Here is a 19171-nt window from a genome sequence, read left to right as displayed (position 1 = left end):
CACGTAGTGAATCTTACAGTTCTAACTTGCCAACCGTGGTCTGTATGGAGTTGTTCAATAAAGGGCCCAAAATTAAGATAACATAGATGGGAGAGGTCTCTATGAATAGGAATTCCTAAGTATTTGATACCCTGTGAGGGCCAGGCAAAGTGAAAGTGGTACTGGATGGAATCCTGTACGGATTTGGGGAGGGAGACATTGACGGCCTCAGACTTCGCTGCATTGATTTTAAAATTTGACCATGTAACAAAGTGATCTATTTCAGCCATAACAGCAGGGGTGGATATATGTGATTGAGTGATATATACTAGGACATCATCAGCAAATGCAGAGCATTTGTACTCGGTGCCTCCCACCTCAATCCACCTAATATTGGGGTTATGGCGAATTGATGAGAGCAGGTGCTCCGTCACTAGGATGTATAAGAGAGGGGACAGAGGACATCCTTGCCTTGTCCCATTGTTGATTATGAAAGGTGATGAAAATGTTCTGAAACGCCCCCTGGGCCTTGGGACACCCGGAGCCGGACCCTTTTTGGTGGATGCTGGTGGTTGTAGTCTCCGTGGCGGCGACCCGGTTCCGTGGCTCAGGGCGGTCAAACCAGTGGCGGAACTATTTATGTGGTTTTGATGTTTAAATGTCCGACTACACCACCCGTGGATTGCGGTCAGAGTGAACCACCGCTGCAGGGCAGACCGCTGAGGCTGGTGTTGTGGGTGCAGCAGAGCGTAGCATAACTCCCCACGGGAGGAGTATAGCCTTAGGGCAGTGTATGCGGAGGATGGGGGTGATGGTGCAGGGCAGCAGCAGTAACGACACGGAGTCAGTAATGCAGTCCAGGGCCTTTACTCACAGTTCTTATCATCCAGACCACTTCTGCAGGTAACGGCTGCCCACGTCGTACTGTGCTCACCAGGTGAGGGGCTCAGACAACTCCCAGATAACTTTGGAGCGCTTCACAGGACCCCCTTTGTGTGTCCTTTGTCTGGCCTTTCTTACCAACCCTTCTGTCCGGCTGCCTCGGGCCTCCTCTTGGTAAACTTGGCGCCAGTTTCCCTGACCCTATGTGGTGCCTTCCTAGCGGGTGTAGCGAGGGTCTGCGCCACATAAAATGTCACAGCCTCCGTTTTCTAGCTGAGGGTCGTTTCCCGCCTCCACTAGTTTCGGGGACCGGTCTCCCCCTTTATCCTGACCCGTCCACGCAGGTGGATTCGGGCGTGCGGTGGCGACTCGCCCGTCCGCACCCCTGGGATCCCTTCGTTCCTCTTTCCTAGAGCCTTCTCCGCTCCTCTTCCTCCCTTCTCCCTCTTCCTTGCCTGGGCCTCTGTTACTAGGCCTGCCTCCGGAGCAGAGCTCATGCAGAGCCCCTGCTCCCTGTCACTTCTGCTCAGACTTCTCTGCACTGAACTAAGATGGTGCCCACCTTTTATACTCCCTTCACAATGCACCCAGGAACTGCTTCCTCCCTGCTCCTGCACTACAGGGTTCCCCTTCCTCAGTGTTACCTCCCCCCACTCCAGCCAGGAACAGGGACTGTCGTGCCCATCACAGGGGCATATTGGTCGCCCTGCCCCACGGCAATGTGGTGTAATGCATGCAGGTGTCGGGGTCCTGATCCACACTCCATCCTAACCTGAGAGTGAGATATCACACCTCTGGGTGAGGTGCAATACCTCAGTAACAACCGAGCCCTCGGGGTGCTGCAGTTCCATTTATCTTCAGCCTAGGTGACGTATTGCAATACAGGGCCGTGATTTTGGCTATAAAAGGGTCCCCTAGACCCCTACCCCAAGCTTTTTAAGAGAATAGTATATGGCGTGCCAGGAGACTCTATGGAATGCTTTCTCAGCATCCAACGAGAGTATCTAATTACAAATTTTTAACTGCATGTATCCCAGGAAATACTTTGTGCCTAGTAGCAGTGTCTGCTAGTCAGCGGATTATCCCAGCTGTTAAGCAAGCTACACCACCTGTAGTTTGGACACTTAATTTTTTCAAAGGAAATGCTTCGGGACCCCGGTATACTCAGTGAAGAGCATCAGGAGGCACCCCAAGGCATAGGGGCTGGGACTGGCGGTAGGACGTCTTGCGGTGGACTGCCAAGCTCGATCCTTATAAAAGCTTTTTAACTGCAGCAGCTTTAGTGGACGCTACTGGAGCTGGAATTACACGGCTGCTGGCATGAGACTTGCCCTCCAATAGATCCTTGTAAAAGGATTTAAAGTGTATTCTTTCAAATTAGAGAGACAATTTAAATTAAAAAGCTTAGACCTGCCTTCACCACAGGGGGGCTCGCTCGACCCACCAGCGGACAGGCACCAGTATTGGGAGAGGGGGGTGGCCGTCAGGGTCCACCGCGGCTCTGGCACAAACCCGGCGACACGGAGGTGGCACGGGCAGGAACGGACTGGCTGTGTCGGCTTCTCACTTTTTGTATTTTAGAAGGGCATGACATGCCTATATCTGTGTCTCCCCCTCCTTTTACTCCTCCACCTCTTTTCTTTTCGCATTACTATATGTACTTGTCACTTTTCCATGTGTTAGTTATGTCTTCTGAGCAGTTTGTCAGCTTTTGGACACCTTTGAAGGTGTTTTCTATGTGCTTCTATGTGTTTTTGTTTGCCTGCCATTGGTTTTAACGGTGTTCGAAGGTGTTCGACGAACAGTTCGACAAACAGTTTGGCGAACACAAGGGTGTTCGACGAACCGAACTCGAACACTACGGGGGTGGCTCAACACTACTCTGCAGTCCGGTGGGCCCTGACGTGTCCTTTAAGTTTTATTTTATTAAAGGACATGCCAGCATAACACTCATCTTCCTCCTCCTCTTCCTCATTGTCACCCAATCCACGTTGGGATGAGATGAGGCAGGGCTGTGTGCAATCACCCTGTATGGTTCCTTGCTCCATCTCATCGTGCTCCACCTGCAATGCATCCTCTTTAATTGTGAGCCGAGAGCGTTTCAGAATACAGAGAAGCGGGATGGTGACCCTAATTATGGTGTCATTGCCACTAACCATCTTGGGGATTGGCGTGCACACACAACAGCGGAAGAAGCAGTAGTGTCACCCACAGACACGGTTTCTGGGCCCTGAATTCAGCCCACTTAGTCGGGTGATTTGCTGCCATGTGCCTGATCATGCCAGTTGTGGTCAGGCTGGTAGTTTTGCTACCCCTGCTGATGCCGGCCTGGCAGGTGGTGCAAATGGCCTTTTTGGGGTTATCTGCAGAGTCTTTAAAAAACAACGAGACTTAGGAAAACCTAACAGTTTTACTGGCAACTTCCGCTGTGTTGACGTTACGAGGAACGCTTTCCCGCCTTGTGTCTGTGGCCACAGCACTGATTCTTCCTGCCTGTTGTGGTGCTACACCTCCCACCCCCTGTGTGCTGCTGTCCTCGCTCTGTATGTCCCCCTGCCAGGTTGGGTCAGTTAATATATCATCCCCCACCTCGTCTTCCACTTCCTAAGCCTGGTCCTCCTCCTGATTTTGCGGCAATTGTGTCTCATCATCATCATCATCCACCCCTTGCAGCAGTAATTGCACTTTCCCACCGTTGAATTCGTGGCTGCTCCAATATTTGGGCATCGCTATACACGTTCTCCTCTTGACTCGCTTGAAGCTGGCCGGGCGAGAGGCCCGAATCTACAAAAGGAAAAGTGAACAGCTCTTCTGAGTGTCCAAGTGTGGGATCAGTTGTCTCCAGGCACTCGGCATGGTGGGAGGAAGGAAGATCAGGGTGAGGAAAATTGCCATGTTACAGTCACCACAATAAGTTAAAAAAAGTGATCAAAATATCAAATGTGCCCTGAAATGGTATCAATTAGAATATCAGCTCAGAGAACAAAAACAAGTACGTATGAAAATAAAAATGTTACAGGTTTCTAATTATGGTAATGTGAAATAATGGGTAAATTGGCACCAGTCTCCAGAGGTATTGTGGCTGGCTGGTTGGCTCAGCTGTAACAGGAATTTATTGGTGGTGCAAAAGTCGACAAATATTCAAGTAAATGAGAGGAAAATAGAAAAGCAGAAACTCACCGATCCTGTTGCAATTAAAAGTCCTTTAATCCGGAAAAACTGCTAATCCAGCAAGCGGTTCATTGCAAGGCAAGAGTGAGCAGTGTGGGGAGAGGGGAAGAGGGCGACGGCCGTTTCGCACCTGTTTGGTGCTTCTACGGGTCCAATTAGTTGCTGCTTTTCTATTTTCCTCTCATTTGCTATAATTATGGTAATACAAACAATAGTGATGAGCGAACGTGCTCGCCACTACTCAGTACTTGCCCGAGCATCACTGTGCTCAACAAACTCGGCGCTCAGTGAGTATTTCCGGGTTGCTCGGGCGGGAACTCAGGTCCCCTCCCTGCATGTTTGGCGCTCTTCAGAGAGCCAATGAGCATGCAGGGATTGCCTGCCACACACTCTAATGCCGTAGCCATGTTGGTTGTGGGCATTACAGTGATTGGCTGGCCGCACAGCATTATCAGGTCTATATAAGACCTGGTGCCGCTATGCTCATCACAGTCTACCCTGGAAACAGGCTGAGTAGGGAGAGGTGCTGCTGAGTCTAGGAGAGATTTGGTTGTTTATAGTTAGTATAGGTATTCCACAACATATATATATATATATGCAACTGAACTAACAGTCCTTCTGAGGACTAATCCAGCTGCATATATTCAGTGGTGATAGCAGGAGTTAGGCAAGCAGACAGGGTATGTGGCAGACTGCAATTCATGATATAGCACAAGAGGGTCCATTGATCGTCCTGTTATTATATGTATTCCACAACATATACATTGGGTACGGAAAGTATTCAAATCCTTTTCAATTTTTCACTCTTTGTTACATTGCAGCCATTGGGTAAATTATAAAAAGTTCATTTTTTTCTTATTAACGTATACTCTGCACCCCATCTTGGGCAGTTCATTTGAGCTCATGATTCTCATTTGGTTAACATGCACTGTGAGCTGTGAGGTCTTATATAGACAGGAGTGTGCCTTTCCAAATCAAGTCCTATCAGTTTATTTAAACACAGCGGGACTCTAATGAAGGAGTAGAACAATCTCAAGGAGGATCACAAGGAAATTGACAGCATGTGACTTAAATATGAGTGTTTGAGCAAAGAGTCTGAATACTTATGACCATGTGATATTTAAGTTTTTCTTTTTTAATAAATTTGCAAAAATGTATACATTTCTGTTTTTTTTCAGTCAAGATGGGGTGCAGAGTGTACTTTAATGAGAAAAAAAATTTACTTTTTAGAATTTACCAAATGGCTGCAATAAAACAAAGAATGAAACATTTAAAGGGGTCTGAATACTTTCCGTACCCACTGTATGTATATATATATATATATATTTATATATCCATCTTAACCAACAGTCCTTCTGAGGACTGATCTAGCTGCATATAATCAGTGCTAGGCAGGCAGGCAGTGTATGATACAGCACAAGTGGGTCCATTGAACGTTCTGTCTGCTGCTGCTATAATAATTACAGATAATTTTAGACATAGCCCCAGATATCAGGGGCCAGGGTAAAAAAAAATTTGACTTAACCCTGGTTATTTGCTTAAAAAGCAATCCATAGTACACATTTTTTCTGCTCCATTTGCTTGTTAGCACTGTAGAATAAAGCCAGATTTGTACCATATTTCAGCGATAAAAATCCAGATATTTGAACCAAAGGTGGAAATTATTAGCCTCTTTTTCCATTCTGTTGCAGTGTGTCAGTGAAGCTAATCACACTAGGTGTCTGTGAAGAATAGTATTAGTAAATTACAGCCCTGCTATTTAAAACTGTGGTACTCTGTCAGACATATCACCTATAAGACTTCCCAAATCAGACACTTCTTCCATTTCCATTCTGTTGCAGTGTGTTGGTCAAGCTATTCACACTAGGTGCTTGTGAAGAATATTAATAGTAAAGTACAGGCCTGCTATTTAAAACCGTGGCTCTCTGTCAGACACATCACCTATCAGTTTGTTCCAAAATCAGACATTTCTTCCATTTCCATTCGGTTGCAGACTGTCGTTCAAGCTATTCACACTAGGTGTCTGTGAAGAATGGTATTAGTAAATTACAGGCCTGCTATTTAAAACTGTGGTTCTCTGTTAGACATATCACCTATAAGACTGTTCTAAAAGCAGACATTTCTTCCATTTCCATTCTGTTGCAGTGTGTCGGTCAAGCTATTCACACTAGGTGCGAATAATAGTATTAGTAAATTATAGGCTTACTTTTTAAAATCGTTGTTCTCTGTCAGACATATCACCTATAAGACTATTCCAAAATCAGACATTTCTTCCATTTCCATTTTGTTGCAGTATGTCGATCAAGCTATTCACACTAGGTGTCTGTGAAGACTAGTATTAGTAAATTACAGGCCTGCTATTTAAAACTGTGGTACTCTGTCAGACATATCACCTATAAGACTGTTCCAAAATCAGACATTTCTTCCATTTCCATTCTATTGCAGTGTGTCAGTCAAGCTATTCACACTAGGTGTCTGTGGAATAGTATTAGTAAATTATAGGCCTGCTATTTAAAACCGTTGTTCTCTGTCAGACATATTGTTAGAACCCTCCTGTTAGTTTTTTCTATCTTGTGTTTTGCGGTCATGTGACCATCTGCCTATATATTCCAGCTCTGCCCTTCTGGCTTTGCTGGACTTCAGTGTTGTTTGACTGTCTCTCTAGCCAGGTGCTTCGGTGCCTATCTCTGTCCGTTTGCTTGGTCCTCTGGGACCTTTAGTACTTTTTGTCAGTTTGTCTTTTGTGTTCTACAACAACTGCTGTTAGGTTGGATGTCCCTACTTCCTGGAAGATTAATCTTGTGTTTCATGTTTCCTTGTTGAAAAAGGCTGACGTTTCTGATAGGGACACCACTGTCACAGTTCCTCCTGTAGTGAAAGACGGCGAATTTGAGATTTTGCGTATCTTGAATTCTAGATGGCATAGAGGGAGATTACAGTATCTTGTCTCCTGGAAGGGTTTTGGTCCCGAAGACAACTCCTGTGTAAGGACAGATGATGTCTCTGCTCTTAGGCTTGTTAAAGCTTTCCACAGGAGGTTTCCGGATAGGCCTGGGCCTGGAGGATACGGAGGATCCTCATAAAAGAGGGGGTACTGTTAGAACCCTCCTGTTAGCTTTTTCTATCTTGTGTTTTGCGGTCACGTGACCATCTGCCTATATATTCCAGCTCCGCCCTTCTGGCTTAGCTGGACTTCAGTGTTGTTTGACTGTCTCTCTAGCCAGGTGCTTCGGTGCCTATCTCTGTCAGTTTGCTCGGTCCTCTGGGACCTCAAGTACTTTTTGTCAGTTTGTCTTTTGAGTTCTACAACAACTTCTGTTTAGGAGGTGTCCCATTTTTGTCCCAGTCCTTAATTCTATTAGGGACCCCTTCCTTAATTCTATAGGTCTTCGTTCAGACTAGCCGAGGATGAAGGCGGGTCTGTTCACTAGGAACAGGCAGCCCGCTGCATCGTAGGGATTCAGCTTAGTCTTACTGTAGGGACAGCTTTCCCCTATCTTTCCTTAGTTTATGTTGCAGATCATAACACATATCACCTATAAGACTGTTCCAAAATCAGACATTTCTTCCATTTCCATTCTGTTGCAGTGTGTTGGTCAAGCTATTCATGTTATGATCTGCAACATGTACTAAGGAAAGAAAGGGGAAGGCTGTCCCTACAGTAAGACTAAGCTGAATCCCTATGATGTAGTGGGCTGCCTGTTCCTTGCGAACAGACCCACCTTAGTCCTCGGCTAGTCTGAATGAAGACCTGTAGCATAAGGGGAGGGGTCCCTAAAAGAACTAAGGACAGGAACAAAAATGGGACACCTCCTGACAGAGAAAGTTGTTGCAGAACACAAAAAGACAAACTGACAAAAAGGCACTAGAGGTCCCAGAAGGACCAAGCTAACATCAGGCAGGCTGCATAAGGATAGGGGCAGAACTGAACCTCTCTTTGAGATACTTAAACGCTTCAATGGCCTCAGTAGTCCACTTGACCGTATTCGCACCTTTCCTGGTGAGATCGGTTAGAGGCTTAACAATTACAGAAAAATTCTTAATGAATTTCCTGTGATAATTGGCAAAACCCAAAAATCTCTGTATAGATTTCAAACCAATAGGCCTAGGCCATTCCTGCATAGCCTAAACCTTCACCGGGTCCATCTCAAAGCCCTCGATGAAGACAATGTAGCCCAAAAAACAAATTTTCTGAACAGCGAACTCACATTTCTCCAGCTTAGCAAAGAGTGAATTATCACTCAATAACTGCAAAACTTCATGTACACTCTGCCAATTGGACTCCATATCTGGTGAATAAATCAAAATGTCATCCAAATACACAACCACATTCTTACCAATCAAAGGTCTCAAGATGTCATTAATAAGGTTCTGAAAAAATGCAGGTGCATTGGTAAGACCAAAAGGCATCACCAGATTCTCAAAATGACCTACCAGAGGGTTAAAAGCAGTTTTCCATTCATCACCCTCCTTCACTCGTAACAAATTGTATGCCCCCCGGAGATCAATTTTAGAGAACCACTTGGCCCCCACCAACTGGTTAAACAAGTCAGGAATTAATGGCAATGGGTAGGAATTGCGTACGGTAATCTTATTAATTTCACGAAAATCCAGACAAGGACGTAAACCCATGTCCTTTTTTTTAACAAAAAAAAATCCAACTGCCACAGGCGACTTAGAAGGTCTAATGTGATCAGCAGCCAGGCTCATCTGTATGTACTTCTCCAAGGCCTTTTTTTCAGGGATAGTCAGATTAAACAAGCGACTCTTGGGAAGAGTAGTTCCCGGAACAAACTCAATGGCGCAATCATAATCCCTATGAGGATCATTCCATTTAACTTCAAAAGCCCATCTTCTAAAGTGTGTGCAATAATTTTCAACATCACCTGACCCCTGAATCAAACGCCTGAGTTCTGCCTCAGCAGATGAGATTCGATCAGGATCGTCATATAATGGCCCCATAGCAGAAAAAAAATTCTTCTACCGACCTTAAGCATGAATCATTAGGTTGGAGAGAAAAGGCCACCCCTGTGGTTCATTGCGCAAAAAAAACAATGTGCTGTGATTCATTCCCAGAGGACCTTGGTCTCAAACGAAAACATAACAAACAAGCATTTTTAAAAGAAAAAAAATCTTGCTGTTTACCATAAAAAACATCAGGCAGTCCTACCTTGGGTTCCACAAAATGCGCTCCAGAGCAGCTACTCACATGTTGCTGGAGCTCGGCCACCTCCAGAGACAATCCCTGCAAGCGTTGAGCCAAATCCTGGACGGAAACCATACTGATCCCCGAATTTCTTTCCTTTTAGGTTTTTGGGCTGGACTTACTGTTATGATCTGCAACATGTACTAAGGAAAGAAAGGGGAAGGCTGTCCCTACAGTAAGACTAAACTGAATCCCTACAATGTAGCAGGCTGCCTGTTCATTGCGAACAGACCCGCCTTAGTCCTCGGCTAGTCTGAATGAAGACCTATAGCATAAGGGGACAAAAAGGTACTAGAGGTCCCAGAAGGACCAAGCTAACTGACAGAGAAAGGCACCGAAGCTCCTGGCTAGCAAAGCAGTCAAACAACACTGAAGTCCAGCACAGCAAAAAGGGCGGAGCTGTAATATAAAGGCAGATGGTCACGTGACCGCAAAACACAAGATGGAAAAAACAAACAGGAGGTTTCTAACAATTCACACTAGGTGTCTGTGGAGAATAGTATTAGTAAATTAAAGGCCTGCTACTTAAAACCGTGGTTCTCTGTCAGACATATCACCTATAAGACTGTTCCAAAATCAGGCATTTCTTCCATTTCCATTCTGTTGCAGTGTGTCGGTCAAGCTATTCACACTAGGTATCTGTGTAGAATAATGTTAGTAAATTACAGTACTGCTATTTAAAATCGTGGTTCTCTTTCAGATGTATCACATATAACTGTGTTCCAAAATCAACCATTTCTCGTGAACATGGAAAATATTGTCCTCCATTTAAAATATGTAAGGTGCGTGGCAAGGGACGGGGAATTGGATGTGATGGTGCATGCAGAGGCCGAGGACAAGGACGTGGCTGTGGCCGTGGGCAAGCTGAAATTGTGCCACAACAAACACCCACATCTTGTCGCTCAACCTTCCTGTCCCAATTAGTAGACGACCGCTGTACACCACTATTGAAAGCAGAGCAGTGTCAAAAGGTTGATTAGCAGATAATGCTTCCAGGCACTTAGCCACCACCACCCTGACTTTCACACGGTCAAGTCTCAGTAGCCGTGAGTCTGGACCGCATATTCCTCACCCTGATCCTCCTTCCTCCCACCATGCCGAGTGACAACTGATCCCACACTTGGACACTCAGAAGAGCTGTTCACTTTTCCATTTGTAGATTCGGGCCTCTCGCCCGGCCAGCTTCAAGCGAGTCAAGAGGAGAATGCGTGTAGCGATGCCCAAATATTGGTGCAGCCACGGTCACACGAAGGCGACGGTGGTACAGTGCAATTACTGTCGCAAGAGGTAGATGATGATGATGTGATGAGACAATATTGCCAGAAAGTCAGGAGGAGAACCAGGGTGCGGAAGTGGAAGACGAGGTGGTGGATGATATATTAACTGACCCAACCTGGAAGGAGGACATACAAAGTGAGGACGGCAGCACACAGGGGGGGGGGAGTGTAGCACCACAACAGGCTGGAAGAAGCAGTGTTGTGGCCGCAGACACAAGGAGGGAAAGCGTTCCTCGTAACGCCAACGCGACAGAAGTTGACAGTACAACTATTAGGTCTTCCCTAGTCTGGATATTTTTTAAAGACCCTGCGGATAACCCCAAAAAGGCCATTTTCACCACCTGCGAGGCCAGCATCAGTAGGGGTAGCAAAACTACCAGCTTGACCACCACCAGCATGATCATTCACATGGCAGCAAAGCATCCGACTAAGTGGGCCGAACCACAGGGTCCAGCAACTGTGTCTGTGGGTGACACCACTGCTTCTTACGCTGTTGTGAATGCATGCCAATCCCCTGTCCATGGCACATGCCAAGATGCCTCCCCCATTGCACCTGTCATTGCACACGCTTAACTAGCACCATCAGCAAGCATGTCCACGTCCTTGTCCCAGCGCAGCGTTCAGTTGTCACTACCCCAGTCCTTGGAACGCAAGAGCAAATAGGCAGCCAATGCCTCACTGGCCAAACTACTAAATTCACACATTTTGCAAATGCTTGTGCTCGAAATGTTGCATTTTAGGCTCGTGGAGACGGAAGCTTTCCGCATCCTCATGGCTGCCGCCTTCCCTCGGTACTCGGTCCCCAGCCCCCACTATTTCTCCCGGTGTGCCATTCCTGCATTACATAAGCACGTGTCCCACAACATTAGCTGTGCCCTTCACAACGCAGTTAGTGGGAAAGTCCATCTAACCACAGACATGTGGACAAGTGCTTGTGGGAAGGGCTGATACATCTCGCTGACAGCACACTGGGTTACAATAGTGGAAGTCGCGACCCAGTTGGACCTTGGGACGGAACACGTCCTCCCGGCGCTGAAAATTGCGGGCCCTGGGTCAATCAGGGTTGCCCCCACATTTTATGCTCCTGCACCTCCTCCTCCTCCTCTTCAGCCTCCATCTCCGAAATGACCACATCAGTCGCAAGCTGGAAGCACTGCAGCACTGCCTCGGCCAAGCGACAACAGGCTGTGCTGAAGCTAATATGCTTAGGTGACAAACCACACAACGCTAAACAGTTGTGGACAGTTCTGAAAGAGTAGGCAGATCTGTGGCTAACACCGCTGACCCTACAGCCAGGCATAGTCATGTGTGACAATGGCCGGAACCTGGTGCCGTCTGTGAGACGAGGTGATCTCACACACGTACCATGCCTGGCCCATGTGCTTAACCTCGTGGTTCAGCGGTTTCTCAAAGCCTACCCTTATCTGTCAGATCTGCTTGCCAAAGTACGCCGCCTGTATGCCCATTTTAGAAAGTCAGCTGCAGCTTCCGTAGCCCTTGGCATGCTTCAGCAGCGTTTGCAGCTTCCAGCTCACGGACTAATCTGTGATGTCCCCATGCATTGGAACACTACATTGCAGATGTTGGGAAAGATTTGTGACCGTCGGTATTCAGTTCAGACTCCACACATAAGACCTCAGGAGTGGACATGGATGTCAGACATATGTACCATAATTTAAAACTTTGAGGACTCTACCAAGATGGTGAGCGGCGATGATGCCATAATTAGCATCACCATCCCGCTTCTCTGTTTTCTGAAACGCTCTCTTCTCTCAATAAAAGAGGATGCATTGCAGGCAGAGCATGATGAGATGGAGCAAGGAACCATACAGGGTGATTCCACACAGCCCAGTCTCATCTCTTCCCAACGTGGACTGGGTGACAATAAGATAGAGGAGGAGGAGGAAGAACAGGAGCTAGCTTCCTGTGCTATCGACGGTACTACCTGCACAACTGTCATACCGCCTGTTCAGCGTGGATGGCCTGAGAACAGGGAGGAGGAGGAAGAGGATGAGGATGAGGAGGAGAGCATGGTCAGTTGTCCTCTTGGTGAGGACACAGAAGTCTTGCTTCTTTGCAGTCAGGCACACATGGCTGAGTTTATGTTATGCTGCCTTTCCCGTGACCCTCGCGTTGTCCAAATTTTGTGTGACAGTCATTATCGGTTGGTGACACTTCTAGACCCACGCTACAAGGAGAACTTTCTGTCTCTTATTCCCACGCAGGACAGGCCTAATAAAATGGGGCAGTACAAGAAGACCCTTGTTGCAGAATTATTGAAAAAATTCCCATCTGAAAACGCTGGTGGCAGAGGTCACAGTTCGTTGGACAACCGAGGAGTACAGGCGAGAGAGACTCAAATGCAATCCAGCAGAGGCAGGGGAACACTGTCAAAGTTCTGGGACAGTTTTCTCAGACCCTCCCATTCGTACAGGCCCTGATGCACGGAGTTTCACAAGGAAATAAAGTTTTGGAAGATGGTGAGGGAGTTCCTTGCTGACCGTACGAACATCCTCTGTGATTCTTCTGTGCCTTATAACTATTGGGCATCCAAGCTGGACACGTGGCATTAACTGGCTCTCTGCACCTTGGAGGTCCCGGCATGCCCTGTTGCTTCGTTTTATCAGAGCGGGTTTTTAGTGCCAGCGGTGGAATTATAACCGATAGGCGCATCCGCCTGTCAACTGAAAATGCTGACAGACTGACTCTTATAAAAATGAACAAGGGCTGGATTGGGCCGACTTCTGAAAACCACTAAATAATAGCAGCGTAATATAAACTCAAATACAGTGTCTTTTTTTAGGGAGGTCTAACTCTATTCTCATTCAACTATGTCTTCACACCCAGACATGCGTATACGCTTCCTGATTTTGTCTATTTGCTCTTGTCCTCCTCCTTTTCCGCATCCTCATCCTCCATCACATTATCAACCACCATATGTACCATATCAACATATCTACGTCTCTTGCAAGGGGCAATGGAGTACCTCCAAATTTTTGACAGCCGTTGCATTCACTGTATAGGCAAACAGTATGGGAGACCCACTTCCTAATAATGGGTGCATTGTTTTCAGGAGGCCCTCCGACCTCTATGTCTCTTGCAAGGGGCATTGGAGTGCCTCCAATTATTTGGCAGTCGTTGCATTCACTGCATAGGCAAACAGTATGGGAGACCCACTTCCTAATAATGGGAACATTGTTTTCAGTAGGCCCTCTGACCTCTACGTCTCTTGCAAGGGGCATGGGAGTTCCTCCAAATTTTTGGCAGCCGTTGCATTCATTGCATAAGCAAACAGTATGGGAGACCCACTTCCTAATAATAGGACCATTTTTTTCAGGAGGCCTTGTGACCTCTACATCTCTTGCAAGGGGCATTAGAGTTCCTCCAAATTTTTGGCAGCCGTTTCTTCACTGCATAGGTATACAGTAGGGGAGACCCACTTCCTAATAATGGGAGCATTTTTTCAGGAGGCCCTCCGACCTCTATGTCTCTTGCAAGGAGCATAGGAGTTCCTCCAATTTTTTCCAGCCATTGCTTTACTGCATAGGCAAACAGTATGGGAGAACCACTTCCTAATAATGGGAACATAGTTTTCAGGAGTCCTCCGACCTCTACGTCTTTTGCGAGGGGCATTGGAGTGCCTCCAAATTTTTGACAGCCGTTGCAGTCATTGCATAAGCAAACAGTATGGGAGACCCTCTCCTTTCTAATGGCAATATGTTGTTACTGACGCCCACCTCTATGTGTCTTTAAATTGGTATTGGGGTTTTTCCTAAATTTTGGCAGCTGTTGAACTCACTGCATACCCTATAACTGTATAGCAGACCCTTTCATTTCTGATGGGAATATGTCGTTACTTTTGCCCAGCTCTATGTGTCTTTAAATTGATACTGGGGTTTTTCCTAAATTTTGGCAGCCATTGGACTCACTGCATACCCTATAACTGTATAGCAGACCCACTCCTTTCTAATGGAAACATGTCGTTATTGTGGCCCTGCTCTTTGTGTCTTTAAACTGTTAGTGGGTTTTTTCCTAAATTTTGGCAGCCGTTGGACTCACTTCTTACCCTATAACTGTATAGCAGACCCTCTCTTTTCTAATGGGAACATGCCGTTACTTTGGCCCAGCTCTATGTGTGTTTAAATTGTTTGTGGGGTTTTTCGTAAATTTTGGCAGCTATTGGACGCACTGCATACCCTATAGCTGTATAGCAGACCATCTCCTTTCTAATGGGAACATGTCGTTACTGTGGCCCAGCTCTATGTATCTTTAAATTGTTAGTGGAGTTTTTCCCAAATTTTGGCAGCCCTTTCTTCTCTGCATGGGCATTACCACTATAGGAGACCTGCTCCTTTATAATGGGAACATTTTTTTTACTGAGGCCCTTCTCTATGTCTCTTCAAAGGGGTATTGGGTTGCGTCCAAATTTTGGGCAGCCCTTGCAGTCTCTGCATACGCAATAATAGTATAGGAGACATACTCATTAATAATGGGAACAACAAAGCATAGCCGGCTGATGGCTCTCTAACAATAGCAAGGGCCGACTGCTGGCCATTTAAGAATAGCAAGGGCCGCCTGATGGCCCTATAAAAATAGGCTTTGTGAATTTCAGAGTCCCTCCATCATAAGTGAAACAGGATGTGTCTGATGATGTGTCACACACCACATGGCCAGATAAGGTTGTAAAATGTTAAAATCACATTTCCCGGTGAATGCATTTGTCACGGTTAAAAGCAATGCAAAAATGCATTAAAAACGCTACGTGTGAACATAGCCTAAGGTGTGGAGGAACATTTTTGTTTTTGTATATTTATTTTGCCTTATATACAAGTCATTACCCTGGAAAGGATGTTCCTTAACATATTTCCCAGGAATGTTCCCATGCCATTTGAGCACTGTTCCCATTGATTTGGGCAATTTTTAGGCCCTCTGCAGACCGCCGGGGGGGCCACCGGAAAAATGCTTGAGTTTCCCATAGACTTACATTGGGCTCGTTACTCGGACCGAGCACTCGAGCATTCCAATTTGCTTGACTCGAGCAATGAATGCCAGAGCATTTTAGTGCTCGCTCATCACTACTGAGTACCCTTGCTCATAGTACACTGCTGGCTGGACAATACAATGTACGTGCATGGCAAACTGGGCTAGATCTTATCATTGGTATAATTTGCTGATGCAGACATTATTAGGGTCCCTCCCTTTTGGAAGCCGCACCTCCCATATTGATTTTATAAGCAATGCCCTTCCAGTGCCCTTCTCCCAAAATCTTTCTTACTAGCATGACTAAAGGAAAGCTTACGCATCTTCTCTCAAAATTCACATCTCACCAGTTGTGCACTTTACCCGATCCCATTCCACCACCTCCTCATCCTCACCATCATGCTTATCCCAGCCCTATCCCATCTCTTCAATCTATCATTAACCTCTGGTGTCTTCCCTTCTGCTTTCAAACATCCAACAATCACACCTATTTTGAAAAAATTATCTATAGAACTAACCTTCATATCCAGCTATCATCTCGTATTGCTGCTCCCGTTTGCCTTCAAACTTCTTAAGCAGCACATCCACATTAAACTTTTTTCCCACCTCTCATCCAACTCGCCCTTCAAAAATCTACATTCTAGCTTCTGTCCCCACCACTCCATTGAAACTGCCTTAACTAATATTATTAATGACTTACTTACTGCCAAAGCTAACAAACAGTTCTCTATACTCCTCCTTCTAGACCTGTTTTCTTCCTTTGACACCATCAACTACTCCCTCCTACTCCAGATCCTCTCTTCTCTTGGCATAAAAGACCTTGCACTCTCCTGGATCTCCTCACACCTTTCTAATTTCACATTTAGCATCTCCCATTCCCATACTACTTCCTCATTCTGCCCACTCTGTGTTATTGTCCTTCAAGGCTCAGTCCTGATACTCATAATCTTATTTTCTCCATCTTTAGTGACGCGCCCCCAGAGCCGTGGGGTACTCGGCAGCCGGGCCTATGGATGCTGGTGGGGGATATCACGGTGGCTGGCCCGGTCCGTGGCCCAGGGCGGTCAACAAAAAGGGGGATTATTTATAGGGGATTTGTAAGTGTTCGTGACGCCACCTGTGGAATGCGGCCAAAGGGAGCCGCTGCTGCGGAGCAGTCCTCTGAAGCTGATGTTACTGCAGCAGGGATGGTGTGGCTCTCCACAGGAAGAGCTAGCTCCAGGGCAGTGTAGAAATTGTTGGTTGTGCTGGGCGTTGTAGTGCAGGGGGAAAGATGGCGCAGCTGAAATAATGGACGGAGGCAGTGCGGTGCAGTCATCCGAGTCTTTACTCACAGTTCTCATGTACGTTCCACCGATACACTGCGTGGGTGCCAGCCTCCCACGTCGCGCTGCGTTCATCAGACTGGCGGTTCAGCTCTTCCTCAGGTAGGTTAGAAGCACCTGACGGAACCCCGCTTTCTTGTGTTCCTCTCTAGACCGTCTTCACGCTGGGTCTTCTCCCTCCTGCCCTGCGCTTCCACACTCACAATCCCGCTCGGGTGCTCTGCAGTCCCTCCTGTCTAACTGGAGTTCCCGGACATGCTTGACCCTCACGGAGATTAGAATGACGCTTTGGCGACTGAACTATAAAAGCCAGAAGCCTCCGGTTTTTCCAGCCGAGACCTGGAGTAACACGACTGGTCCAGGGGTCGGTCCCCTTCTTGCGGCCTGATCCCTCTGTCTTCTGACAGATTCGAGGCGTACGGGTGCCGTCCTGCACTCGCCGTACCCCCTGGGATCCCTTCAATAGAATGGAGCCTTCCTCCTCTGCTCCCCTCCTGGGCCTCTAGCACTAGGCCCCAACTTGTGGAGAATAGCTCCTAAAGAGATTCTGCTCCCAGACTGTCTTCACTCTCTCCTCTTACTGACTGAACTGCCACCCTAAGATGGCTTCTCTTTAAATACTCCTACAATGGTGCTCCCCTAAACTGCTTGCTCCACCCACACCCACTACTGATTCCCCCTACCTTTGGGTTCCCCCCACTCCAGCCAGGGACAGGGCTCAGCACTGTGCACATGCATCTTGCCCTTCCAGTCGGCCTGGAGCAGTGTAGTGTTGGATGCAGGTGTTGGGGTTCCGGGCAGCACTCCCTCCTTACCTGAGAGAAGGAGATACCACACCTCTGGGTGAGGTGCAGTACCTCTGTGGCGATTGAACCCTCAGGAGCGCCACATTACTTTTGACCTGGGACAACTCAAAGTGACATGACTTCCTGTATCATCTATTGGAACCCCGCATGGACAATATCCGAACTCACAATTAGATCCACAAACTCCATTTTCAGCAACAAACTGTAAACACTTACAAGCAAAATTAAAACTGAAGGAACTTAACGCTAGACCTTATACTAGAAACTTCCCAAAGGTCTAAACTCTTTTCACTACTTCCACACTTTCCAAACACAGAATTCCAATCTGATTCTGATATAAACTATTCTACCAAATACAATGCTATTTCAGTTTTATGAAATACATCCAGCGACACACTAACACAACACAATGTATAACTTGATACACAGCAACACCAAAATCATTAGGATCAGCATACAAAAAAAGTTTATAAGGAAATTCTTAACTCACCAGTGTTTCCATTTCAACCAAGATCCAGACTCCTCGGTTCTTTGATCTCCATGGCTATTCAAAAAGTGGACTAAAGCAAATTCATTTCTTGCGGATTCTCTATGGAATTTAATCACAGTCCCATCTGGGGTGCCAAAATTAGAATTTGCTGAGTTTTGGGATGCCAGTTAATATTAATTAATAAGAGCTACTGGATCTTTAAAAGAGGATTTAAGATAAGATAAGATAAGATAAGATAAGATATACTTTATTTATCCCGGAGGAAATTGCGGTATCACAGCAGCAGAACACAGATCTCGAACATGACAGATATGATAACATAACATTTGGAATGCTTTAGACATTGCTTTTCAGACATTTGTTAAACACCCCCATAGCTGTTGGAACAAACGATCTCCTGTATTTTTCCTTTTTACACCTTAGTTGTATTAGGCGATTGCTGAATGTGCTCTTCTGTTTCGCAAACAGTTCATAAAGCGGGTGTGTGTTGTTGCCCATTATAGCTCTGCACTTCTTCTTAATCCTATCCTCTACCACCTCTTCAAAAGTCCCAAGCTGTAGGCCCACCGTCGCGCTAGCCTTCTTTATAAGTTTGTTGAGCTTGTTGGCGTCAGCAACACGCACACTGTTACCCCAGCAAATTATTGCCGCAAAGGTGGCACTAGCCACAATGGATTGGTAGAACACCTCAAGCATTTTGCCACACACATTAAAAGACCTTAACTTCCTTAGGAAGTACAATCTACTCATCCCCTTCTTGTAGACATTCTCCATGTGGCACTTCCAGTCTAGCTTGCTATCCAGGTAAACCCCCAAATATTTGAAACTGTCCACCATCTCCACATCCTGACCGTCAATGGTAACAGGTAGGCATACCTTCTTGCACCTTCCATAGCTCATCACCAACTCCCTGGTTTTCTTAACATTTAGTTCTAGATGGTTAGCCTGGCACCATACTACAAAGTCCGCAACCACCCTTCTATATTCCTCTTCATCCTGGTCCTTCCCAATACCGCCAACTATCACAGAGTCATCCGAGTACTTCTGGAGGTGAC

Source organism: Phyllobates terribilis, unplaced genomic scaffold (genome assembly GCF_046119375.1).
Source record: "Phyllobates terribilis strain yellow unplaced genomic scaffold, ASM4611937v1 Scaffold_2__4_contigs__length_985480577, whole genome shotgun sequence".
In the NCBI taxonomy this organism is placed as follows: domain Eukaryota; kingdom Metazoa; phylum Chordata; class Amphibia; order Anura; family Dendrobatidae; genus Phyllobates; species Phyllobates terribilis.
This window is presented reverse-complemented; position numbering follows the sequence as displayed.